General features: G+C 50.3%; 1 protein-coding gene across 2 annotated transcripts in view; it reads right to left on the bottom strand.

Moving 5' to 3' along the window:
* The window catches only part of LOC106970860 (A-kinase anchor protein 17B), a 29,929-nt gene extending 19,454 nt beyond the window's left edge, over nucleotides 1–10,475 (bottom strand). Inside the window, exons 1-2 of one of the 2 annotated variants that reach the window (XM_027054245.2) lie at nucleotides 10,074–10,405; nucleotides 6,529–6,594 (exon numbers count right to left, since the gene is read on the bottom strand). The gene's annotated coding sequence lies outside the window, so the exon portion shown is untranslated. Of the gene's footprint in view, nucleotides 1–6,528; nucleotides 6,595–10,073 lie in introns of both variants that reach the window. The other variant, XM_027054248.2, reaches the window with a different exon arrangement.
* Nucleotides 10,476–13,051: the final 2,576 nt, after the last annotated feature.

Here is a 13,051-nt window from a genome sequence, read left to right on the forward strand (position 1 = left end):
AAACTGTGTAAGCCATCCATATGTCAGTCTGCTCAATTTAGTATAAGTATCACCACAGTGTATCATTTCATTGATGTAAGGACCAAATGAGCAATTGTAAAGCACTTAAAAACGGGGCCTGGCACACAGTAAACACTTAATAAACACGGGCTATTATTGTTAATATGTATCTTTGTGAATCTAGAGTCAAACTTCTGTTGAACTATTTCCCCAGGATAAAATTTCAGGTTGGGATTACTGCATATGTGGAACTTGAGAAACAAAGCAAAGAAAGGAAAAAGGAGACAAACAAAAAACCAGACTCTTAAACACAGAGAACAAACTGAGGGTTGCCAGAGGGGCAGCAGGTGGGGGGATAGGCAACATAGATCATGGGGACTGACAGTGTACTTATGGTGATGAGCACTGAGCAGGGTATGGAATTGTTGGATCATTTTATTGCACACCTGAAACTAATATAACACTGTATGTTAACTACGCATCGATAAAAAGGGATGACAAAACAATAATAAAATAAAAAGACTGAGGCATGGAGAATATGGTCAATAAGATGGTAATAGCACTCTTTGGTGACAGATGGTGACCACACTTATCGTGGTGCGCACTGAGTAATGTATAAAGTCATTGAGTCATTATGTTGTACACCTGAAATTAATACAACACTCTATGTCAATTATACTTCCATTAAAAAAGTGTCTAGGGGTGCCTGGGTGGCTCAGTCGGTTGAGCGTCTGACTTCGGCGCAGGTCATGATCTTGTGGTTGACGAGTTCGAGCCCCGCGTCGGGCTCTGTGCTGACAGCTCAGAGCCTGGAGCCTGCTTCGGATTCTGTGTCTCCCTCTCTCTCTGCCCCTCCCCCGTTCATGCTCTGTCTCGAAAATTTTTAAAAAAGTGTCTAAAAAACATATATCGGGGCGCCTGGGTGGCTCAGTTGATTGACCAACTGCAGCTCAGGTCATGATCTAGCGGTTCAAGAGTTCGAGCCCCACATCAGACTCACTGCAGTCAGCGCAGAGCCTGCTTCGGATCCTCTGTCCCCCTGTTTCTCTGCTTCTCCCTCCCTGCTCTCTCTCTCTCTCAAAAATAAATAAACATTGGGGCACCTGGGTGGCTCAGTCAGTTAAGTGTCAGACTCTTGATTTCGGCTCAGGTCATGAGCTCACAGTTTGTGAGATCAAGCTCCTATCTGCTGACAGCACAGAGCCTGCTTGGGATTCTCTTTCTCTCTCTCTCTCTCTCTCTCTCTCTCTCTCTCTCTCTCTCTCTTTCTCTCTCCCTCTCTCTCTCTCTCCGCCCGTCTCCCCTCTCAAAAATAAATAAATAAAAGCAACACTTTTTGTTTTGCTTCGTTGAAGGATTTCATTTTTAAGCAATCTCCACACCCAACATGGGACTTGAACCCACAACCCCCCAAGATCAAGAGTCACATGCTTGGCCAACCAAGCCAGCCAGGCCCCCCTAAAAGCAACACTTCTGAGACCACCTATTCCTTAACAGCTTTGCAGAGGCAAACGAGAGCTCCTCCAACCTTAAAAAATTGTAGTCATTCAACAATGTTTACACAGCGTGCATTCCAGCAGTATCTTGTGTATACAGCTTTACCAAGGCATTTCACTCAACATGCTCCCAATGCCAGGACATTTCTAGCAGATTCTCAGAGAAAAAGATTGCTCTCTCTAGTCATCTGTCCGCCTCTTTTTCCTTGCCTCTATACCCAGCGGCAAAGCTGACCAAATCGCAGTAGCATAAGAGAACGGACAAAAGAAGCCAGTCTTGAGATGCTCTCACAAGTGTAAAATGGTTGTTTTAACCAGCAGTGAAAATTCCAGAAATTCTGCATCCAAGGTCCCTCTAATACCTTCCTTCATCTCAGAAGATACTTAGAGAGATTCCTCTGCTACATCTCAGGGCTCTCAGATCAAAAGTATAACTTTACAACTTTAAAAGCATTTGAATCATAAGCATAAGTGTCCATCATTCATTCTCTCTCGCTTTTACTCACACTCACAAATATTTGCTATCGGAGTGCCAGCAAAGCCATTTCAACGAGGCATGTTTTTAAAAACAGTGGGGAAAAAAATAGGACCATCTGCACAACTCCATATCCTCTTTCAAAGTAGTTCTTTGCTGCCTTTCTTTTTTCTCCAGGCCTTTGAACCTTAAAGTTAGTCATTTTGAAAGCATTTCAGATGTATAAAATTGTATCAACATATTTATAGGCAGTGGGGCAGCCGAGACGTATATGGATCAAAGCAACCTAGCCAATTTCCAGGCTCCTGGCTAGTACACAGTCCCAGTGAGCCTTGACCAAACAGAAATATTCCCTGGCTCTCCAGCCAAGAGGTCATGGATAAATATTCACGTGTTTTGACACATCCTTAACCCAAACAGCAATTTTAAAACTGAGGCTGACCATATGCTCTGATCTTGAAAAAACTAAAAGTCACATAATTAAAATGAGTGGCAGTCAGTGTTGCAGTAACAGGAATAGAGCCAATATAGGACGCACAGAATGACTAAATTTCCAACTCAAGATGGTCCTAGAGGGCTTATTGGGGCACTGGGGGCTTTTGGAACAGACAAAAAGGGACTTTTGGAGAGCCATAGCCATTCAGCAATGATACATTAGTGGCCATGCCGGAGTCCTGCTGAGGGAGAATCTCTTCTGCCAGCACTCAAAGAAAATCTGTTCTAAGGTATAGGAGGAAAATCGTTTTATTCTGTAAGCTTCAGGTGCACAACATTGTAATTTGACATGCGTATGCACTACAAAGCGATCACTCCCAAAAGTCTAATTACCATCCAACACCCTACAATTGACCCCCTTTACCCCTTTTGCTCAACCCCCATCTCCTTTCCCCTCTGGTAACCACTGATCTGTTCTGTGTCTATGGATTTGTTTTTGCTTTTGTTTTGTTTGCCTGTTTTCATACGGTTTGGTTTTTAGATTCTACATATGAGTGAAATCATATGCTATTTGTCTTTCTCCTTCTGACTTATTTCGCTGAGCATAATACCCTCAAGGTCCATCCACGTTGTCGTAAATGGCAAGATCTCATTTTTTATGGCTGAGTACTATTCCACTGTGTGTGTGTGTGTGTGTGTGTGTGTGTGTGTGTGTGCATACACATATCTCCCACATCATCTTTATCCATTCATCTTTAATGGACAGTTAGGTTGTTTCCTATCTTGGCTATTGTAAACGATGCTGCAATAAATACAGAAGGGCCTGTCTTTTCAAATGACATATGGCAGTTCTAGTCTTAATTTTTTTTTGTCCCTATTTCAAGAGGTCATACTAATGCGTCCTTTGTCTGATAATGTTTGTAAAAGCAAAGTGTTTCTAAAGCCACTAAAAAAAATCAACCCAAAGAAAGACTTGTAGCAGGCCTTTCCATGCAAATGGATTTACATAACTCTATATATTGGTGAGGACAGGAGCAAGGGAGCTTTCTTGGGGTGTGGGGAGGGGGGAGCTATTTTTTTTTAAATAAGCACACAGCAGTGAGCAGAGCCAGCTGACCAGTCCTTTGGTCTTTTGCCCCCTTCTCAGCACCAGAAACATTCTTGAACACCCCTCTCCAGATGCTTCCAGCCAGGAACACAACTTTGTATCTTGGATTAATTTACCATAACGCCACTACAGTAGACTTCTTGCTTTCTCTTCTTGTGACACAATAAAAGCTACCAGGGATTTAAAGCAATGCGGCTGAGTAGCTTTCTTTTTGTCTCACTCACTGAACAGTCAGGACATTATCCGTGGGCAATGCGTTTCACGAAGGCACCCGTGTTTTACTTCTCAGTTTTACCTTCACTGTCTGAAAATTACCAGCAAAATCCCTGCCCGCAAGTCGCCACCTACCGGGGAAAAGCAACCTCTCTGTGAGCCGGTGCTTGGTACAACTAAGCAGTTTCTCAAAGCAGCAGTATTTCCCAACCTTTTGAAAATCCCAAGGCAAACTTATTTGAATACGAGTCCTATTAAGAGGATATCGCCCAATACCTTATGGCGAAAATGTGATCAAGGAAGGAAAGATTGGAGAAGCCACAATGCATGTGAACTCTTCGTGGCAGCCTGCTGTGTCGTGGCATCTTGACCACAGAACACTGCCAGGGAGAAAGGAGTGCAAAGTCAAAAGAGGATGGAATGGTTTTAAAAAAATAAGACAGGGGCGCCTGGGTGGCTCAGTCGGTTAAGCGTCCGACTTCAGCTCAGGTCACGATCTCACGGTCAGTGAGTTCGAGCCCCGCGTCGGGCTCTGGGCTGATGGCTCAGAGCCTGGAGCCTGTTTCCGATTCTGTGTCTCCCTCTCTCTCTGCCCCTCCCCCATTCATGCTCTGTCTCTCTCTGTCTCAAAAATAAATAAACGTTAAAAAAAAATTAAAAAATCGGGGCGCCTGGGTGGCTCAGTCGGTTAAGCGTCCGACTTCGGCTCAGGTCACGATCTCATGGTCCGTGAGTTCGAGCCCCGCGTCGGGCTCTGTGCTGACGGCTCAGAGCCTGGAGCCTGTTTCCGATTCTGTGTCTCCCTCTCTCTCTGACCCTCCCCCATCATGCTCTGTCTCTCTCTGTCTCAAAAATAAATAAAAACATTAAAAAAATTAAAAAAAAAAATAAGACAGCGGTATATTTACGACTTTCAGCATAAACAACAAAAACAGATGTCGAGGTGGTCAACACGTTGCTCATTTTTCGTGCCTACAGCAAATTTCTGTAGAAATTCCATATAGAGAGAAACCCTACACAAGTGCTAGAAAGACTGAGTATATATTTGGTAAGCTAGTCCCCTTCTCTAGGGATTTGCATTTTCCAATTAATCTTTTTAATTATTATTATTGAAAGAGCACTACACAGGGGCGTCTGGGTGGCTCAGTCGGTTGAGAGTCCGACTCTTGATTTCGGCTCCGGTCATGATCCCAGGGTCGTGGGATCGAGCCCCGCGTCAGTCTCTGTGCTGTGTGGAGCCTGGTAAAAATTCTCTCTCTCTCTCTCTCTCTCCCCCCCCTCCCTCCCTCCGCCCCTCTCCCTGGCTCATCCTCTCTCTCTCTCTAAAAGAAAAAAAAGAGAGCACTACCCTTCCCAAAGGAGCACCACTACCACTCTATCTTTGTGCATTTTTAACAAATTATTTCCTCAAAATGTGTTCCCACGTCAAGGGGCAGGAGTGAGCTTATAGGGCTCATGACAGATTGGCAAATTGTTCTTGTGAAGGATTACGACAATTTATCACGACCGTAGCCGTATTAACGTGCCCGAGTCCCTTGTAGGCTTGCTGACACTGGATCGTTACCATTTTTATTTCTGCTACCTTTATTGGTAGGTAACGGCAACTTGAAGTGGCTTGAATTCGCATCTCATTTTTCTTAAATTAAATAAAAAGTAAAGGTTGGCTTCAGCTTACGCTGACGTTCAACAGCCTATTCAACGTCTCCAAGCTGAAGGTTTCGTTCGCATCCCCAGCTAACAAGTGCAACAGATCTCTTCATTTCCATGCCCCCCCCCAACTGCCCCCGCACCTCAAACTTGACCCCCCACCCCACCCAGCGATTCCCATCGTCCTAAACACAGCCACCCACCTCCCAGGAGCTCAGGCTCAAAACCAGGACCTGTCCCTCCCTCCCCCTCACATTCAACCCTTCAGCAAGTCCTTCTGATCCCACCTTTACCACGTTCCAAGGCCACCTCCATCACCGCTGCTGCTCCCCGGGTCCAAGCCAGCGCCATCTGGAACCTGGATGACTGCCACAGCCTCCCAACCAGTCTCTCCTTGTCGTCCTTGCCCCATAGAGTCTATGCTAAGTGCCGGTCAAAACGATTTTTTTTTAAACCTCAAGTCAGATTGTGTCACTCTGTTTAAAACCCTCCAGTGACTTTTCATCATGCTCTGAACAAAATTCAAACTGCTTACCCACAAAACCCAGCCCCTGCCCACCCGGCTCAACACACTGTGTGCCCCTTCTCCCCTACGGCCCTTGTTCTCTCTCCATCCAGCCTTCTTACCGTTCCTCGCAGATCCAAGTTCACGCCACAGGGCCTTTGCACTTGCGGTTCCCTCTGGCTGAAGTGCTCTCTCCCCTAACATTTTCTCATGGCTGGCTTCTTCTCATTTCTCACATTTGGCTCAAATGCCACCTCCTCAGAGAAGCCTTCCCAGAACACTATCTTAAATAGCATGGCTCCCCCCGCCCCCTGTCATGTTGAAGCATAGCACCCCATCTTATTTTCAGCGTGACACTGAAATGCTCGATTATCATGTGCGTTTGTTGACATGGTTTTTATCTGCCCCGCCCCCACCCCTGGTCTGGAAGTTCCACGAGGGCAGGCACCGGCCTCTGTCTGGGTCACCAGTTTATCTTCAGAGCCTAGAATGGTGCCTGGCACGTCGCGGGAACTTCAGAGTGCTAAACCTTAACCTAGGAAAACCTAAAGAGGAACAGTGAGATGCTGAAAAGCAGGCCCGTGTGCCCCTTCAGGCTCTCAGAGCTGTCAGTGAGCGAACGTCGTCGAGATCAACCAAGAGTACCTACCAAGTGACGATTCCGTTTGAGACACTTTGGGGGCTACAGCAAGAAGTCGCCCTCGAAGATCAGAGTCTAGAGAGAAAAAGGAATGAAGACGATTAACTGGAAGCCGAGGAAGAAAACGGTGAGTGATGAAGCAGAGGATATTTCTGGGTCACCGAGAAGCAGAAAGGGTTCAAACAGCCTTTCGCTTGAAATGAGTGTTCGAATTCCTGGGGATACGCATCCAGGGGGTTTTGAACGTCCCGGGAACTGCTCCCTTCAAGAGTGTTGGGACACGCGTAGGAACAGCCGGTTGTAGTTGTCACAGGGGCTGGCACAGGGAAGGGCACTGCTGCCACGTGGCAATCTGGGAGTCAGGGGGGCTAGACGTCCTGCGGCGCCTGGACAGACCGACACAAGGGAGAACGCTCCACCCCAAATGGCAAGGCAGAAATGGCTCCCACCTATTCATCCAGAACACATGGAGTGCCTTCGGGGACTTCTCGATTAATGGGTTTTGTTTTTTTTTTTTTTTTTTTGAAGGATGAAGGAGAGCGGCAAGGCCAGCCCAAATGCCTCTTTGGGTCCCTAGCACAGCGGGATTCAAAACCCCAGCCCAGAAGAGAGGTTACCACCTCTGGATAGGGCTCAGAGTCTGACCATCAGACGGTCCCCAGTGACACCCACGACATCCCCGTGTGGCACATTTATTCGCCTTTCACAGAGTCAGCTCTGCTGCGTGTCCAGCAATTCTCTAACTACACAGTAGGACAAGAAGCTAATCCTGAATTAGAATCTTCCCGAGGGGGGGCTTGTCTCCCTCAAGCGGTGGTCTGGGTCAGTGGTCCGGTAGGTCCCAGGACTGGGGGGATGTGGGACACTCAGACCCCCGCTAAAGCAGTTAGCATCTGCCTTCCACAGGCGAGATGCAGACCAAGCCTTCTGGTGTTTCAAGAGAAACTGGAAATCCTGACTTTTATTGAAATCGTTCAGTTTTTATCTTTTTAAAAATTTTTAAATTTTACTTAAATCCAAGCTAGTTAACATATAGTGTCATAATGCTTTTGGGAGTGGAATTTAGTGATTCATCACTTACTGTAACACCCAGTGCCCACCCCAACAGGTGACCTCCTTGATGCCCATCCCCCATTTAGCCCATCCCCCCCCACCTCCCCACCAGCAACCCTCAGCTTGTTCTCTGTATTTAAGAGTCTCTTATGGTTTGCTTCCCTCTGTTTTTATCTTATTTTTCCTTCCTTTCCCCTATGTTCATCTGTTTTGTTTCTTAAATTCCACATCTGAATGAAATCCCATGATATTTCTCTTTCTCTCACTGACTGATTTCCCTTAGCATCATACCCTCTAGTTCCACCTTTCTTTTTCTTTTTAAGTAATCTCTACCCACAACGTGGGGCTCGAACTCACAACCCCGAGATCAAGAGTCACATGCCCCACCGACTGAGCCAGCCAGGTGCCCCAAGATCTTTTGGTTTTTCACTGTTGACCCCTAATTCAATGGCTTTCTAAAATATCGTGCAGGCTGAAGCACACCCCTCTAAGGCTGACCCAGGGACAGCCCTTGACTCAGGGAAAGCCCATGACTCAGACAGGAGCTAAGATGGCCTCTGCAGGCCCCCTCCCCCCAGTGTTACTCCCCCTCAAATCAGTGCCATTCATTCTCTGATATGTATGCTAGGTGGGATTCCCTGGGCACCGGGGCCAGCAGGCTTATTCCACTGTCACTTTTCTCTGCGCTTAACAGGAGTCGGGGTAAAAAACCCTTCATGCAATTTACTCCATGCCTCCAGTGACTCCGTGCTTTGAGAGACCCCCCCCCCCCGCCCAAAAAAGCAGGGTACAGAAAAATGTGACTCCTGGAATGCCATATTCTTTAAAAAGCAACCAAAAGGGGGCGCCTGGGTGGCTCAGTCGCTTAAGCGTCCGACTTGGGCTCAGGTCATGATCTCACGGTTTGTGGGTTCGAGGCCCACATCGGGCTCTCTGCTGTCAGCACAGAGCCCGCTTCGGATCATCTGCCCCCCTGTCTGCCCCTACTCCCCCCCAAAAAATAAATAAACATTAAAAAAAATAACGTGGGTGGGTACAGGGGCTTCACTTTAAAGTGGGTGGGTTTAGGGGCGCCTGGGTAGCTCAGTCGGTTAAGCCTCGGACTTAGGCTCAGGTCATGATTTCACGGTTTGTCGGTTCGAGCCCCAGCCCCCCACCTTCCCCCCACCCCCATCCTCCCCCACCCCACCCCCATCCCCCTTTGGGCTCTGTGCTGACAGCTCGGAGCCTGAAGCGTCCTTCAGATTCTGTCTCCCTGTCTCTCTCTGCCCCTCCCGCACTTGTTCATGTTCTCTCTCTCTCTCTCTCTCGTAAATAAATAAATAAATAGCTTTAAAAAAAAAGAAAGGCAACCGAAAAACCAGAACTTGGGGGATCCCAACTAGATTAGCCCAAGGCGGGGATATCCTCAGCATGAACGCCCCAGCCGCGCCACCCAAGTTCACCTAGGTCAACGGCACGAACTTCGAAAGTTACCTCAGAGGCCGGCGGGCAAACGGCCCCAAATGGGCGCCACCCTCGAAACCTTTACCCTCAAACGAGAAAAGACCCCGAGAAACCGAAAAGGCCCCCCAAGGCGACCCGCCCCGGCGCTGGGAGCCGCGCCTCAGGGTCGGCCGCGATCAAAAGTGCTCCGGGAACGGCCGCCTTCCGAAAAAACGGCAAAAAGGGCAGGACGCCACACGCAAAGCCGAGGGTCCCCAGGGTCGAGGCTACCCGTCTCCCCCCCCCCCCACCCCGCCCCGAGTTCGGGGACGGCAGTTTCTCCCACAGCTTCGGCCTCCCCACCCCGCTTCTTCCCCTCGCCCCGCCCCCTGCCCCCCTTCCCTGTCCCCCTGCCCCCCCCGCCCCCCCCACCCCGTTCCCACCTCGGGACCCGGTGCTTCGGGCCCCGGGAGGGAGTCCGGCTCTCCCAGTCAGACAGGGGAAGGGATTATCCCGCCCGCCGCCCCGGAACACCTCAAGTGACACTCTTGACAAGTCCCTGAAGCCAAAGGGACCCGGTCACCCGCGGGGCCCCGTTAACTGGACGGGGCCGGGCGCGGGGGCGGCAGCGGGGGCAGGAGGGGGGGCGGCCCCGGCCCCCACCTCGAACAGAAGAGGGCACCTTCGGTTCCCAGAAGCGGGAAGCCGCCGCCGGCGTACCCCGGGGGAGCGCCTCGAGTGACCTCTGTCGGAGCAGCGGCCTGAGGGGGCCCCTGAGCGCCCTCTAGTGCGGCGCCGGGGCCCGGCGCGGTCCAGGGAGAAGGGAGAGGACCAGGGGAAGAGCCCAGGCGCATCTCTGGAAAGCCCGACTCTGTGGGGGCAGGTGGGGCGGCCCGGGCCTCCCGCGCCTCCCCTCCCCAATCTCCACCGAGGGTCCTTCGTGGCCCGGTCGGCGCGGTACCAGAGCTTCCCCCCCCACCCCGCCCCCCCTCGCCTAGGCCGGGGCGGCCGGCGGGGGCCCGAGACACGCAGCGGGACGTGGCTGCCTGTCAGCGAGAGCCGCGGAGGGCATTTACCCGGAGCCTGAGGGGCCGCTGCGCCTCCGCTCGGGTCTCCGCTGAGGTAACGGGACCGCCGCCGCCGCCGCCTCTTCCCGGCCGCCGCAGTCGCAACCGCCAACGCTCTCGATCGCTCTCTGCGACTGTGGCCCGCGAGGCCAGCTGTTGAATGGCCGCGTCCAAGCCGGCGACGCACGCGCGCGCCCCGATGCCAACGCCCCGTGCGCCCCCTCGCCCCGCTGCGGCCCTGGCGAGCTCGCCGCGGCTGCTTCCCGACTCCGGGATCCCGGCTCCCGGCAGCGGGCTCGCCCACCCGCCCGTCCGTCCGCCGGCTCCCTCCCACCGCTTGGTGGGCTCTCGCCTAGCCAATTGCCGGCCCTCGCCGGCTCCGCCCCCTGGCTGCGATCCCTCAACTCGCCCTCTGGACCAATGGCAACGATGGGCTAGTCCCGCCCCTTCGAATCCCCCGGGGCCAATCTCCTTCTCCTGAGGACCCGTTCAAGTTAACCCCGCCCCTCTCGTGCTGCGGAGCTGCAGCCAAAGTTGATCCCACTGCGCGGTTGCTCCTGACGATTGAGAGGCTTCGCCCGGGCTCCCCCCCCCTCCGCGCCAAGTTCAGTGATTTCAAGGCTGCAGCTCACCTGGTCTGCCGACCCCCACGCGACCTATTCTGAATAAGCGAATACTTAAAAAGCTAATGAGAGAGGTACCGTTGTCCATCTCATCCCTGAGCAGGGCCGCTGCGAAATGTACACCGTCCTGGCCACAACTCACATATCACAGGGTCAGCAAGAACCTCGAAGGTCATCCGCTGACTCTGTCCCAGCATTGCTGTGTGTCTTGCTTGTGTTTTGTTGTTGTTGTTGTTTGTCCCACGTACAGGGGCTCTGCCCTCCAGGCTGGACAACTTCTGGTGACAAGCACTCACTGGCACCACGGACCGCCACTTGGGTCGCGTGAGACTGAGTGAAACCGGCCCCCTGGTAACTTCTACCCCCTTGAAACCACACAAAGGCAGCTTGGCCCCTCTTCCCACGGGGGTCCAACAATTTGAAGGCAAATCTGGCCCCACAGTTCTTCCAGGTTCTGTTACAAAGAACGGAGTTCAAGTCTCTCCTTCGAGTTTACGCCAATTCCTTTATAGCTTTCCCAAGTGGAAGGTGGGAAATGAGTCTCTCTCCCCCCCCCAACCCCCAACCCCAGGGCACAGACCCTTCTGTACAGAGCAGACCAGGACAGTCACATCCCTTGTCTAGACACTAGATTTTTCTACTCAGAGCTCCCTAAGATGGCATTTGCTTTCTTGACGGCTATATCACAGCCAACGAATATTAGATTTACTGTCAACTAACCCCTGGGCTATTTCTCACTGCTGCTGCTATCACAGGGCTCTGTTTTCTACTTGATTAGCTGGTAAATGTCATTGGGTTTTGCTGGGGGTGGGAGGGGAGTGCTAATTTCACTCTTTTCTCTCAGGACCTCTTCACTGGCTCATTCGGTACTTAACATCTCTCCATCTGTCTTGCTACCAACGCCAAGCTCAGGCCCTCATCCTGTGTGCACAACTGCCTCCCCACAGGACACCTTACCTCTAGGCTTGTCCCCTCCCGGTGGCCTCTCAATGCTCCTCTCCTCATCCATTTGACACCAGAAGCCACAGTCGTCTCTAAAACACGAAGATAATCCTGTTACCCCACCTGACCTAAAAGCCCACCCCAGCTTCAGATCCTTTCCTACTCCTTCTCCAACCCCCCCCCCCCCGCCTTCAATTCCAGGATAAGATCCGAAACCCCCGAATAACATGTGAAACCCTCGGTGATCTGGCCTCACCTGCCCAGCGTCTGTTTCACCTGCACCACAGAGCACTCTATACTTCAGATCCCCTGAACTTCCTTCTGTTTCTCAAATGAGCCATGGTCTCCGACACTTCTATGCCTCTGATACAAAGTCTGGAATAACCTGTCCCCTACCCTCCTAATCCTGACCTACAACACATTGATGTATTTTATTCATTCATTGAACACATATCCTGAGCACCTACGTGTGTCAAGTATGGGGGAGGGGGTATAACAACGTGATTTCTAAATATTTGATTCGATCCCTTCATCAGGTGCTTCCAGTAAAATGATTCTACTTCCATTCACATTGCCACATAGACATCAGGCAGCTATTTGTAATGATTGGACTCCAGATTCATCCAGGCAACTGAGACTGGGATTTTCTTCCTTGTGGAGTATCAGCGAATAATATTCAAACTCAGTCCATTAAGGTTGGCATTTCCAAGGCCGGAGGTTACGGCCCTTTTCTTTCATTTCCTTCACCTTAACTTAGAAAAACAACAACAACAACAACAACGTAAGATTAAAATATTCTGTATTTGAGAGAGTATGTGCTTATTGTGTATGTTGAATTCTTTTTGTCTTTTATTTTTCTTTTTTAAGATCAGGATAAATCAGAGGAGCCTTGGCTCAGTCAGTTGAGCATCGAACTCTTGATTAAAGTTCAGGTCATGAGCTCACAGTTCGTGGGCTCAAGCCCAGAGTCAGGCTCTGCCTGACAGAGAGGAGCCTGCTTGGGATTCTCTCTCTGCCCCTTCCCCATATGTGTGCACACACACTCTCTTTCTCTCAAAATATACAAACATTTTTTTAAAAGACCAGGGGGGCTCCTGGGTGGCTCAGTCGGTTGAGTGTCCAACTCTTGGTTTTGACTCAGGTCAAGATCTCTCAGTTTTGTGAGTCTGAGCCCCATGTCGGGCTCTGTACTAACATCGTGGAGCCTGCTTGGGGTTCTCTCTCTCCCTCTCTCTCTGCCCGTACCCCACCCGCACTGCCTCTGTCTCTCTCAAAATAAATAAATAAAAACTTTAAAAAAAAAATAAAAATAAAAAACATCAGAATAAATCAATCCAACACACTGTACACTTTAAAGTTACACAATGTTATATGTCAATTATATCTCAAAAACTTAGATGAACAATTAGATCCAGATAGCAA

The sequence above is a fragment of the Acinonyx jubatus genome, chromosome X, assembly GCF_027475565.1.
Source record: "Acinonyx jubatus isolate Ajub_Pintada_27869175 chromosome X, VMU_Ajub_asm_v1.0, whole genome shotgun sequence".
Lineage (NCBI taxonomy): Eukaryota > Metazoa > Chordata > Mammalia > Carnivora > Felidae > Acinonyx > Acinonyx jubatus.